The following is a 12895-nucleotide window of genomic DNA, read 5'->3' on the forward strand; positions in this document are numbered from 1 at the left end:
CATGCCACAGACGGACGGATGGACGGTGGAGGAGGGGGGGAAACTAAAATAGAGCAGCTCCTGGTAACCCGATCCACCACATCATTCCCTCCCCACCCCAAAACCGAGCCTGGTGCCTGGAGCTGGGGTTAACCTGGGGCTGGGGGGAATTGGGGGGGGATGGGGAAGGCGCTGCTTCATTTCAGCTTTAAAAATAGCCCGGGGAAGGCGGCGCCAGAGCGTCACTTTCTTTAAATGGCTAAAACTCTGATACTGTGTCTCGGATTGGGACACCAGCCCCCAGCCCCCACCCCCCGGGCTCTCCCTCTCTCTCTGTGTCTCTCTGGTACTAACAGGCAGAGTGAAGGCGGGCTGCTCCTTTTATATCCCGGTAAGGCACCTAAAACTAACCAGGTTTATTTTGCTTCAAAGTTCATATTTAAAAGGCGCTGCTTAACCCACTGAGTAATGAGTCAGGGTCTGGATTAGTCAGGGTCGCCGGCTGAGCGCTGCTGTTGGGTCTGATCCTTTTAGCCCTCCGTGAATCTGAATTCCCCATTTACAGTGGCTCGCAGCAACTTCTTAGTTTTGTGGTAGAGTCGCCTGTGATTTGTCAGAAGGTATGAGAGAGAGAGAGAGAGACCCTCAGCACCCCCTCTCCCTGTTCAGGGCAGGAGCTGAGGCAGAATGGGGGTGAGTCCAGATGCTGAGTAAAGATGGTATCTGGTATCCGTTCTGAATTTAACTGGCCTGGCTCGGTTCAGTCTGAGTCAGACCGTGAGCCCCATAGAGTGGTGTACTGTACTGAGAGAGGGCTGCGGGTTTTGCAAGTGCCGTCTTTCACATGAGACATTAAACAAGACCCTATCCACCTGCCCGATTCTGTTGTTTCGATAACACCTCCCCCAGCGCCCTGGCCAGTATTTATCCTTCAATATCATTGAAACAAATACGTTTCTGTTCCTGCATTTTGCACAACAGCGATTATGTTTCAAAAGTCCTTTCGTCCTGAAGTTGATCAAGATTTGAGTGTTAACTGCAAATTCTCTCTTCTCATGGACATTTCATCAATGCAGAATCGCTTGTGGGACAAGTACACAAGGTCTTTCTCAATTAATGTAAAATCCACACTGATACCATTAGTCTGTCTGTCTAATGGGATTTAATCCCACTGGCACCAGAGAAGGACAGGGGATTGTTAATGGAAATGACCTTGTCAAAGTCACCGAATTTATCAATGAACCCAGCACAACTCTGTTACTATGGCGACTGATGGTATGATTTAGGTTTTAATGACGGAATCTGAATTTGTTTAAATTTTTAAAAACCGAAAGAACTGCTGATGCTGGAAAGCAGAAACAAAAACAGACATTGCCAGGAAAGCCCATCAGCATCCATGGAGAGAAATCAGGGTTAGCGGTTCGGGTCCAGTCACGGTTCTGTTCTGAAGAAGGTTACTGCACACGAATCGTTAACTCTGCTTTCTGCCCACAGATGCTGACAGACCTGCTGAGATTTTCCAACAATTTCTGATTCTTAAGTTTCTGATAGATTAATATTTTGACTTTGAAGTCATGTCTCTCGTAAACATTCTTTGGCATACTGGGAGTAGTGTTTTGAGAAAAAAGCTACCTTACGTTTCTTTATTATTGATTTATTTCCTGCTTCAGAAACCCTGAAATATATTTCCACGCCGTCAAATTCAAAAGCAGGGTCTGCAGTTTAATTTCTGGTGATTACTACTTTTGAAAGATCAAAATGCAAACAATTAGTCTACAAACAAAAATCAAATATATCGCTGAGATACAATTAAAATGAATAACTTTCTTCATACTTTTAATTCTAGTTCACTCTATCACTGAGGAAGAGTGGTGTCGAAAGATTGTGACGAAGTTTGCAAGCTTTGAGTCATGACAGTTTTGCTAAATACCCTTTTAGTCCAAATAAAAAAAACATTCAGAATTGTGTGCAAAAATATGTAAATTTAGAATCCCTATCTGATTAATGACCAGAAATAGAAAATAAAGATTACGTTAAAATAAACTTCACTTAACAATTCAATTGACAAGTCACCAGACAAAGCAATCCTATAACTTTATCTGGGAAGTTGTCCCCTGGTATTTAATCTGTTTGTATGTGTTTTCTTTCCCCTGAGCACTTCCATGCTGCTGCTTGAGTTGTTAATATATCTGTATTCCATTATTTGTTCCATGTTCCGCTAGTTAATTGATAAACGTAACCTTCGCTATTTTGAACTGCAAATGTGCGTGGGAACTCACAATCTGGACAAGTTCTACCTGCCTCCCACTACTAGGTCAGAAATAAGTCCGGGACATGCAGATGTTTGTTTTGCTTTTAAACAATTCATGTTCAATCCAAGGTCTTTTGGATTCAGTCCATTCTTTTCTGGCAAATATTTAATAAGACTCAAAGCTGAATCAATAGATTCTGTGTTTAATGTATTCTCTGTACACCTGGTTAGTTTGGTGACAAGTCTTTCACACTCAGTCTCCCTTATTTACTTGGGTCATGGGCATCCATCATTGGCTTTATTGAATTAATCTGTTTGAGCTATATGGAGAGGCTGAATAGGCTGGGACTATTTTCCCTGGAGTGTCAGACACTGAGGGGTGACCTTATAGAGGTTTATAAAATCATGAGGGTCATGGATAGGGTGAATAGACAAGGTTTTTTCCACAGAGTGGGGGAGTACAAAACCAGAGGGCACAAGGTTAAGATGAGAGGTCCCTTTTAAATCTTTCTCCTAAGTGGCAACTTTTTCACGCTGAGGGTGGTGTGTGTATAGATGAGATGCCAGAGGAAGTGATGGAGGCTGGTACAATTACAACACTTAAAAGGCATTTGGTTGGGTATATGAATAGGAAGGGTTTAGAGGGATTGTGGGCCAAATACTGGCAAATGGGACTAGATTTAGGATATCTGGTCAGCCTGGACAAGTTGGACTGAAGGGTCTATTTCCCTGCTGTACATCTCTATGGTTCTGTGGCCTGAGGGGCTGGTCAGATTGGAATTTAATTTATTCCTGCTAGGATTATATTTGCTCACTCTTGTTTTCTTGATCTTGCACAATAATGCACTAAATTAATTCAGGTATTGTTTAATATTTGTTAAGCATGGAATGGTTACAACACAGAAGAGGCCATTATATTTTTGATAGCGCTCTGCATGAGCTACTCACCTTTGTGTATAGCCCTTGAAATATTTCTCTACAAATAAATATCCAATTCTCTTTTTAAGGCTATAATTGAAGTTGCCTGTTCCAAACTCTCAAGCAATCCATTCCAGATTCTAAATCACTCCAAACATAAAATACCTAATTTTTCTAATCTTTTCAGTCACTTCTTTATCCAAACATATTGTATCTATGTCCTCTGCCTCTGGTCCTTCCATTCCAATGGCATCAATTTCTCACTACCTATTCTCTCCAGACACCTCATGGTTTTGAACATCTTTATCAACCTTCCTAGAGTCATAGAGCCTTAACAGAAATAGCACAGAGACATTTCAACTTGTCTGCACCAACCAGATATCTAAAATTAATCTCGTCCCATTTGCCAGCATTTGGCCCGTATCCCTCCAAACCCTTCCAGTTCATTTACCCAGTTAGAAATCACACAACACCAGGCGATAGTCCAATGGGTTTATTTGAAAGGACTAACTTTCAGACCATAGCTCCTTCATCAGGTAACTAGTTACCAGATGAAGAAGCGGTGCTCTGGGAAGCTTGTACTTTCAAATAAACTTGTTAGACTATAATCTGATGTTGTGTGATTTTTAACATTGTACACCCAGTCCAACACCAGCACCTCCACTTCATATACCCACCCAGATGCCTTTTAAATGTTGTAATTGAACCAGCCTCCTCTGGCAGCTTGTTCCACAGACACACCACCTTCTGCATAATAACATTGTCCCTCAGGTCCCTTTTAAATCTTTCTCCTCTCACCTTAAACCTGTGACCTCTAGTTTTCGACTCCCGTGCTCTAAGGAAAAGACTTTGGCTATTCACCCCACCCATGCCCCTCATGATTTTAGAAACCTCTCAAGATCACCCCTCAGCCTCCGATGCTCCAGGGGAAATAGTCCTAGCCTATTCAACCTCTCCCTGAAGCTAAAACCCTCCAACCCTAGCCATATCCTTGCAAATCTTTCAGGTTTTACAACATCTTTCCTATAGCACAGAGTTCAGAATTGAATGCAGTATTCCAAAAGTGTCCTTGATTAGTAAGGGAATCAAAAGTTATGGGAATTCTGCTCCTATATCTTATAGTCTTATATCTTATGGTTTTGACAGGACACCTAACTACATATTGGAACGTTACATATTGTTGTTGGCCCAGTATAATGGCTTAATGTCTTAGGCTGGGACATCTGGCCTTCTCCTCATGGGAAAGGAACCATTTGCTCAGGGCCTAGCATTGTTCACACAGAAATGTTAGCGTTTCACTCTCCTGTGTGATTTTATTTGTGTCTCTAAGACAATAAGCATTTCTTTTTGCCTCTTCTCTCCTATTTGTGCTTTGTTTGTTCTGCCAACATGTCTGACTCCAAACAACCTTGATAGACTGAATTAATTTATCTTATCTTTCCTACACTGCATTACTTGCTTCAAATACTGCCTAAGATTTAATAAACTTTTACTTTAACTGATTTGTTTCCCTTTCAATGTCAACTGCATCAAACACATTACCCTCACCCTTTCTGTTACCTCATCTGAAAGGCAATGCAAGTTACTTAAGTGTGATTTCATTCACAAATCTGGGTAGACTTGCCTTGATTAATCCATATTGTTCACATGACTTAGCCATGTCTTAAATGATCATTTCTGAAAACTTCCCACCATTGAAGTTAAACTCACTGGTCTATAGTTGCTGAGCTTATCCTCACATTTTTTTGAATAAATGTGCAACATTTGCAATTCTCCAGTCCTTTGGCATCATCCAATATCTAAGGAGGTTGGAAAATTAAGGCTGTAGCTTTGCCATTTCCTCCCTAGTTTCCCTCAATTTCCTTGGCTGTATCTCATCTATCATCATGACTTATCAACTGTAAGTACAGTCAGCCTTTCTAGTGCCTATTCTCTAGCAATTTTAACTTATCGTGTGTTTCAATTGCCTTCTGTTTCATAATGACCTGAGCAGCATTTCCCTCTGTAAAGTAGATGGAAAATATTTATTAAATACCTGACTCTATGCACAGCTCACCATTGTGGTTCCTAATCTGCCTTGTTCCTCCTCTTACCACCTTTTCGCTACCTTTATTACTCTAACTGGCTTCTGTGTCAGTCCCTTCTCATATTCTCTAATTATTTCTCTTAATTGTTTCTTCACTTTCTCTCTGAACCTGTAATATTCAGCCTATATTCTCAATGGAATTATCCACCTGACATCTCTCATGCACAACCTTTCTGACCCTCTATCTCTTTCATCAATCAAGGAGCTGTGCATTGATTGCCTCATCTTTTTCTCTCATGGAAATGTACCTCAAATGTTCATCAACTATCTCTTCTTCAAAGGGAGCTCATTATTTCATGATAATTTTATCTACTAATCCGTGTTTCTAATTTCCTTAGGCCATATCAGTCCACACAACAGTCAACTTGGTCTTCCCTTCTGGACTTTTACTTGCTATTTCCAAAGATTTAGGAGATTATGATCACTGTCTTCTAAATGCCACCCAACTGACAACTGACTTATTTTCTCATTTCCCTCTCCCTCACACTCCCTTTTCCTTAATGCAATGAAACTTTAATGTGAAGAGTATTGCACCCTGTAGATGGTGTACACTATGTTTCAGTGATCGAAGGAATGGTCATTGAAGGTGTTAGATGGGGTGATACTCAAGTAGGCTGTTTGTTAGTTTTGAGCTTCTTGGGCATTGATAGAGGTGCACTTATCCAGGCAACTGAAATGACACTTCTCACTTTTGCCTTGTAGATGGACAGGCTATGATGAATCAGAAAGTGAGTTATTTTCCACAGAATTCACAGCCTCAGTCCTGTTCTTGAAGCCACAGTACTAGTCCTGTTCAGTTTCTGGTCAATGGTAGCCCCCAGGACATTTATAGGAGGGATTCAATGATGGTAATGCTATTGAAGGTCAAGGTGCAGTTATTGGATTATATTTTGTTGGAGGTGGTCACTGCCTGGCACTTATGTGGTGCACTTGCCCTTTTCAGCCCATGCCTGGATGTTGTCTAAGTCTTGCTGCATTTGGACATAGACTGCTACAGTATCTAAGGAGTTATAAATGGTGCTGAATGTCGTACAATCATCAGCAAACATCCGCACTTCTAATTTTGTGATGGGGGAATGTCATTGATGCAGTCGCTGAAGTCAGTTGGGCCTAGGACTCTCCCTTGAGGAACTACTGCAGTAATGTCCTGTGGCTGAGATGATTGAGTTCCAACAAGCACAACCATCTTGCTTTGTGCTGGGTAAACTTTCTTCAGCAAAGTCTTTACAGTACAGTCTGTCCATGTGATTCTAACAGGACAAGGTAGGACTAATAAATTGAACTGCATTTACTTCATTGCAAGGGGCTCAACAGGGAACGCAGATGAACTCAGGGCATGGTTAGGAACATGGGACTGGGATACAATAGCAATTACGGAAACATGGCTCAGGGATGGCAGGACTAGCAGCTTAATGTTCCAGGATACAAATGGAGGCAAAAGAGGAGGGGGATTTTGATAAGGGATAGTATTATAGCTGTGCTGAGGGAGGATATTCCCGGAAATACATCCAGGGAAGTTATTTGGGTGAACTGAGAAATAAGGAAGGGATGATCACCTTATTGGGATTGTATTATACCCCCCAATAGTCAGAGGGAAATTGAGAAACAAATTTGTAAGGAGATCTCAGCTATCTGTAAGAATAATAGGGTGGTTATGGTGGGGGATTTTAACTTTCTAAACATAGACTGGGACTGCCATAGTGTTAAGGGTTTAGATGGAGAGGAATTTGTTGAGTGTGTACAAGAATATTTTCTGATTCAATATATGGATGTACCTACTAGAGAAGGTGCAAAACTTGACCTACTCTTGGGAAATAAGGCAGGGCAGGTGACTGAGGTGTCAATGGGGGAGCACTTAACTCCCTCATAATTCTATTAGATTTAACGTGGTGATGGAAAAGTATAGGCCAGATATAAAAGTTGATGTTCTAAATTGGAGAAAGGCCAACTTTGACCGGATGAGGCAAGGACTTTCAAAAGCTGACTGGGGGCAGGTGTTTGCCGGTAAAGGGACGGCTGGAAAATGGGAAGACTTCAGAAATGAGATAACGAGAACCCAGAGAAAGTATATTCCTGTCAGGGTGAAAGGGAAGGCTGATAGGTATAGGGAATGTTGGATGACTAAAGAAATTGAGGGTTTGGTTAAGAAAAAGAAGGAAGCATATGTTAGGTTTAGACAGGATACATCGAGTGAATCCTTAGAAGAGTATAAAGGAAGTAGGAGTATACTTACGAGGGAAATCAGGAGGGCAAAAACGGACATTAGATAGCTTTAGCAAATAGAATTAAGGAGAATGCAAAGAGTTTTTACAAATACATTAAGGATAAAAGGGTAACTAGGGAGAGAATAGGGCCCCTCAAAGATCAGCAAGGCGGCCTTTGTGTGGAGCCGCAGAAAATGGGGGAGATACTAAACGAGTATTTTGCATCAGTATTTACTGTGGAAAAGGACATGTAAGATATAGAATGTAGGGAATTAGATGGTGACACCTTGAAAAATGTCTATATTACAGAGGAGGAAGTGCTGGATGTCTTTGAATGCATAAAGGTGGATAAATCCCCAGGACCTGATTAGGTGTACCCTAGAGCCCTGTGGGAAGCTACGGAAGTGATTGCTGGGCCTCTTGCTGAGATATTTGTATCATCGATAGTCACAGGTGAAGTGCTGGAGGAGTGGATGTTGGATAACATGGTGCCACTGTTTAAGAAGGGTGATAAGGACAAGCCAGGGAACTATAGACCAGTGAGCCTGACGTCGGTGGTGAACAAGTTGTTGGAGGGAATCCTGAGCGACAGGATGTACATGTATTTGGAAAGGCAAGGACTGATTAGGGATAGTAAACATGGCTTTGTGTGAGGGAAATCATGTCTCACAAACTTCATTGAGTTTTTTGAAGAATTAATAAAGAAGATTGATGAGGGCATAGCAGTAGATGTGATCTATATGGACTTCAGTAAGGCGTTAGACAAGGTACCCCATGGGAGACTGATTAGCAAGGTTAGATCTCACGGAATTCAAGGAGAACTAGTCATTTGGGTACAGAACTGGCTCAAAGGAGAAGACAGAAGGTCATGGTGGAGGGTTGTTTTTCATAATGGAGGCCTGTGACCAGTGGAGTGCCACAAGGATCAGTGCTGGGTCCTCTACTTTTTGTCATTTATTTAAATGATTTGGATGCAAGCATAAGAGGTATAGTTAGTAAGTTTGCACCAAAATTGGAGGTGTGGTTGACAGCAAAGAAGGTTACCTCAGATTACAACAGGATCTTGACCAAATGGGCCAATGGCCTGAGAAGTGGCAGATGGAGTTTAATTTAGATAAATGCGAGGTGCTGCATTTTGGGAAAGCAAATCTTAGCAGAACTTATACACTGGTAAGGTCCTAGGGAGTGTTGCTGAACAAAGAGACCTGGGAATACAGATTCATAGCTCCTTGAAAGTGGAGTTGCAGGTAGATAGGATAGTGAAGAAGACATTTGGTATGCTTTCCTTTATTGGTCAGAGTATTGAGTACAGGTGTTTGGAGGTCATGTAGTGGCTGTACAGGTCATTGGTTAGGCCACTGTTGGAATATTGCATGCAATTCTGGTCTGGGGCTGTTTTCCCTGGAGCGCGGAGGCTGAGGGGTGACCTTATAGAGGTTTACAAAATTATTGCTGGCAGGTGGGACTAGATTGGGTTGGGATATCTGGTCGGTATGGACGGGTTGGACCGAAGGGTCTGTTTCCATGCTGTACATCTCTATGACTTTATGACTCTAAGAAGATGTCAAGTGTCAGAGCACATTTATATGCATCAAATATTGAATTTCCCTCAGCTTTTTTTAAGCTATGTTGTGTGGCCTAATATGATCTCTGTTCAAATAATCACGCATTGCATCCTTAATAATTCACTTGAGCATTTTCTTTACAATTGGCATTAGTCTCATTGATAATAAGAGAGGGGTGATGTTAGCTTCCATCTAAAGGAGGTTTTGGTAGTTAGCCATGTTGTCTATCCAGATCTCAATGTGGTTCCTATCACTAATTCCACTTTGGAATGTTTGCCAAAGATGCTCACTACTCCAAGATTATTCTTAAATGATAAGTAATTCCCTGTTTCTTTTCTCTGCTGTAAATAGTGTTCTGGGCGACTGTTTGTGTGGAATTTGCACATTATCCCCGTGTCTGCGTGGGTTTCCTCCGGGTGCTCCGGTTCCCTTCCACAGTCCAAAGATGTGCAGGCCTGGTGAATTGGCCATGCTAAATTGCCCGTAGTGTTGGGTGCATTAGCCAGAGGGAAATGGGTCTGGGTGGTTTACTGTCCGGAGGGTCAGTGTGGACTGATTGAGCCGAAGGGCCTGTTTCCACACTGTAGGGAATTTAATCTAATCTAATCTAATCATGAACCTCTCTCCCCTTTCTCCACTGTTCTCATTTCCAACAAAAAGTGTAGGGAACTGATGTATGTCTTTGTCACCAACTGAAACCATTTTGATTAGCTGCCCCTCATTTCCTCTAGCTTGCATACTGCACAACACTTCGAAATTGACTGGATCAGTAAACAAAGGTGTGAATAAAGCATATGAGGTCCTGGGCTTTACATATCAAGTGATAAAAGCCAGGATGTTTTGCTCAAGCTACCTAAAATGCAACTTTGGCACAAATCACAATATTGCAGCTAATTCTAAATATCACATCTTAGGAAGATTTGGAGTGGGTTCAGAAGAGCTTTACTAGAATGGCTCTAAGGGTTCAATAGATAAACCTGGAAAGCAGAAATAGCTGAAAGGCAATTTGATTGAGGTTGTGAAATCATGAAGGGTTAAGACAGAATAAATATAGAGAAAATATTTCCAATAACTGAAGGGTCAAAAACCAGGGCACAGATTTATCATAGTCAAAAAGTGTGGTGCTGGAAAAGCACAGCCGGTCAGGCAGCATCGACGAGCAGGAGAGTCGACATTTTGAGCATATCAAAAACCAGGGCACAGATTTATCATAGTCAAAAAGTGTGGTGCTGGAAAAGCACAGCCGGTCAGGCAGCATCCGACGAGCAGGAGAGTCGACATTTTGAGCATAACATCACATCACATTCCTGATGAAAAGCTTATGTTCGAAACGTCAACTCTCCTGCTTCTCGGATGCTGCCTGACCGGCTGTGCTTTTCCAGCACCACACATTTTGACTCTGACTCTCCAGCATCTGCAGTCCTCACTTTCTCCACAGATTTATCATAATTGGTAAATGAATCAGAGGGGGAGTGAGAGTACTTATGCAATGAGTGGTTACATAGGGAATTGGAATACACAACCTCTGAAGGTGATGGAAACAGATTCAATGGATTAAGTTTAGTAGGAGCCTTCAAAGGGAATTGGATAAATTCCTGAAAAAGAAAAATAATACAAGGAACCAGGGAAAGAGTAGGAGAGTGAGACTAACTGCATTATTCTTTAAAGGAGCCAGTGTACACTTAATGTGCGATGTACCAAAGCAGTCAAAAAATAAAGTGGATCCAGACCAAAACAAAACTTTATGGAGGGAGTGGTCATAGCTGAGATACTAAATGAGTACTTTGCACCTGTCTTCACTAAAGACCACAGTGGATCAAAGTCTCATTAAAGGAGGAGGTATCTGAGAAATTGGATGAGATAAAAATTGATAAAGAGAAGGCACAAAAAAACCCAGTATGGTACAAAGTGCAAAAGGCATACAGTCTGGCTTAGGTTTTCGGTTGCTAAGAGCAATAAAGGTGAAAGTTGTAAAGGCTTTGGTGTCAATCTTCCAAACTTCCGTAAATATAGAGCTCCGTTTGAGACTGGAGGATTGCAAATGCTACTATCACATTTGTAAAAAGGGAGAGGCATAAACTCAACAATTAATGTTGATGGTGGAGAAATTTACTTAGAAAGAAAGACTTATTTGGGGCAAAATTAATTGGATCTTGAAAAAAAATGGGTGAATAAATAAAAATCGGCACAGGTTTGTTAGAAGCATGTTGTGCTTGTCCAATGTGATTGTGTTCTTGGAAGTAATGGTGAGGGTAGGAAATTGTACATGGATTTTCAGAAAATATTAATAAAATGTTACATAATAGCCTTATTCACTGCACTGAAGCCTGTGGGATTAAAGGTACATCTGTTGTTTTCATGGGAGAAGCTATACAAAGTCTACCAGAAATACTAGGGAACTAAAAGACTGAGAACCTAGAAGATATTAGAATCAGTAAAGAAAAGTTGCTGGATTGAGTCATGATTTGGAGATGCTGGTGTTGGACTGGGGTGGACAAAGTTAAAAATCACACAACACCAGGTTATAGTCTAACAGGTTTAATTGGAAGCACTAGCTTTCGGAGCACTGTTCCTTCTTCAGGTGGTGGACTCCACAACCACCTGATGAAGGAGCAACACTCCAAAAGCTAGTGCTTCCAATTAAACCTGTTAGATTATAACCTGGTGTTGTGTGATTTTTAACTTTGCTGGATTGACGGCTGATAGATCTCCTGGACCAGAAGTCCTTCATCCTCAATGGTTAAAGGAAGCAGCTATATAGATAATGGGTGCATGGTGGTTATCTTACATAATGCTATGGATTCGGTAAAGATTCCAGTAGACTGCAAGATATCAAATTATCTTAGAAGTTAGGATAAGGGTGAGTCACGACCGTGAATCTGTTAGCTTGATTTCAATAGTAGGGACAATGTTGGAATCTATTCAAAAGGATATGATAACTGAACTTCTTCTTAATGGCAAAATTGTGCATGGATCAAAAGAAAATCATTTTTGGAAGAAGTTATTTGCAGCACAGACAGGAGAACCAGTGAGTAAGGTCTTTTTGGATTTTCAAAAGTCTTTTGATAAGGAAAATAAAGTTTGAGCACATGAGACTCAAATAAGTACATTTATCTGAGTGGTCTCCTTATTGAAGGAGGAATATACTTGCATAAAGGACATTCAATGGATGTTTACCAGATATAATCCCTGGAATGATGGGATTTCCCAAGAACGAGAGAGTGAGGAAACTGGGTCTGAATTTACTATAATTCAAAAGGATGAGAGGGATCAAATTGAAACTTCTTAAATTCTTACAGGGCATATTAGACTGAATATTGATGTTTTCCTTGGCTGGAGACTCTGGGACCCGGGCACATAATCTCAGGCTATGCAGCAAGCTATTTAAGACTGAGATGAAGAAGAATTTCTTCACTGAGGAAGGGATGAGTCATTAGAATGCTCTACACTAGTGAGCTTGGAAGCTCAATTATTGAATAGGTTTAAGGCAACAGTCAATAGCTTTCTGGAGATTAGGTCATTAAGAGATATGGAGGTAATCCAGTAAGGAGGCATGGAGGAAGTGATCAGTCATGAACAAGTTGAATGTTTGGGGAGTCTCCATTGGTCCAGTGGATTACTCCAGTATTCCCACATGTAATTGGCTGAGGGACGGAAGGCAAGGAGTATGGTGAATGGTTGTCTTTAGACAGGAGTGCATTGGTGTTCTCCAGGAATTCTTTCAGGTATTGGAACTTTGCTCTTTTTGATGCATATTCACAGCTTGGATTTGGGAATACAAATAAAATGTCAAACTTTGCAACATTTGTAAAACTTGGAAATGAAGCAATCCATGATGACATTAGCAGAGGAGGACATAGACTGGCAAAATCAGCAGGCATACAGCAGATGA

At 41.2% G+C, this 12895-nt stretch overlaps 1 protein-coding gene across 3 annotated transcripts in view; it reads left to right on the forward strand.

Annotated features, from left to right (window-relative positions):
* Positions 1–269: 269 nt before the first annotated feature.
* tmod1 (tropomodulin 1) overlaps positions 270–12895 on the forward strand; it is a 101534-nt gene continuing 88908 nt past the window's right edge. For 2 of the 3 annotated variants that reach the window (XM_043719197.1, XM_043719192.1), the window contains exon 1: positions 270–370. The gene's annotated coding sequence lies outside the window, so the exon portion shown is untranslated. Of the gene's footprint in view, positions 371–6430; positions 6498–12895 lie in introns of those variants that run through there. The other variant, XM_043719208.1, reaches the window with a different exon arrangement.

The sequence above is a fragment of the Chiloscyllium plagiosum genome, chromosome 2, assembly GCF_004010195.1.
Source record: "Chiloscyllium plagiosum isolate BGI_BamShark_2017 chromosome 2, ASM401019v2, whole genome shotgun sequence".
Lineage (NCBI taxonomy): Eukaryota > Metazoa > Chordata > Chondrichthyes > Orectolobiformes > Hemiscylliidae > Chiloscyllium > Chiloscyllium plagiosum.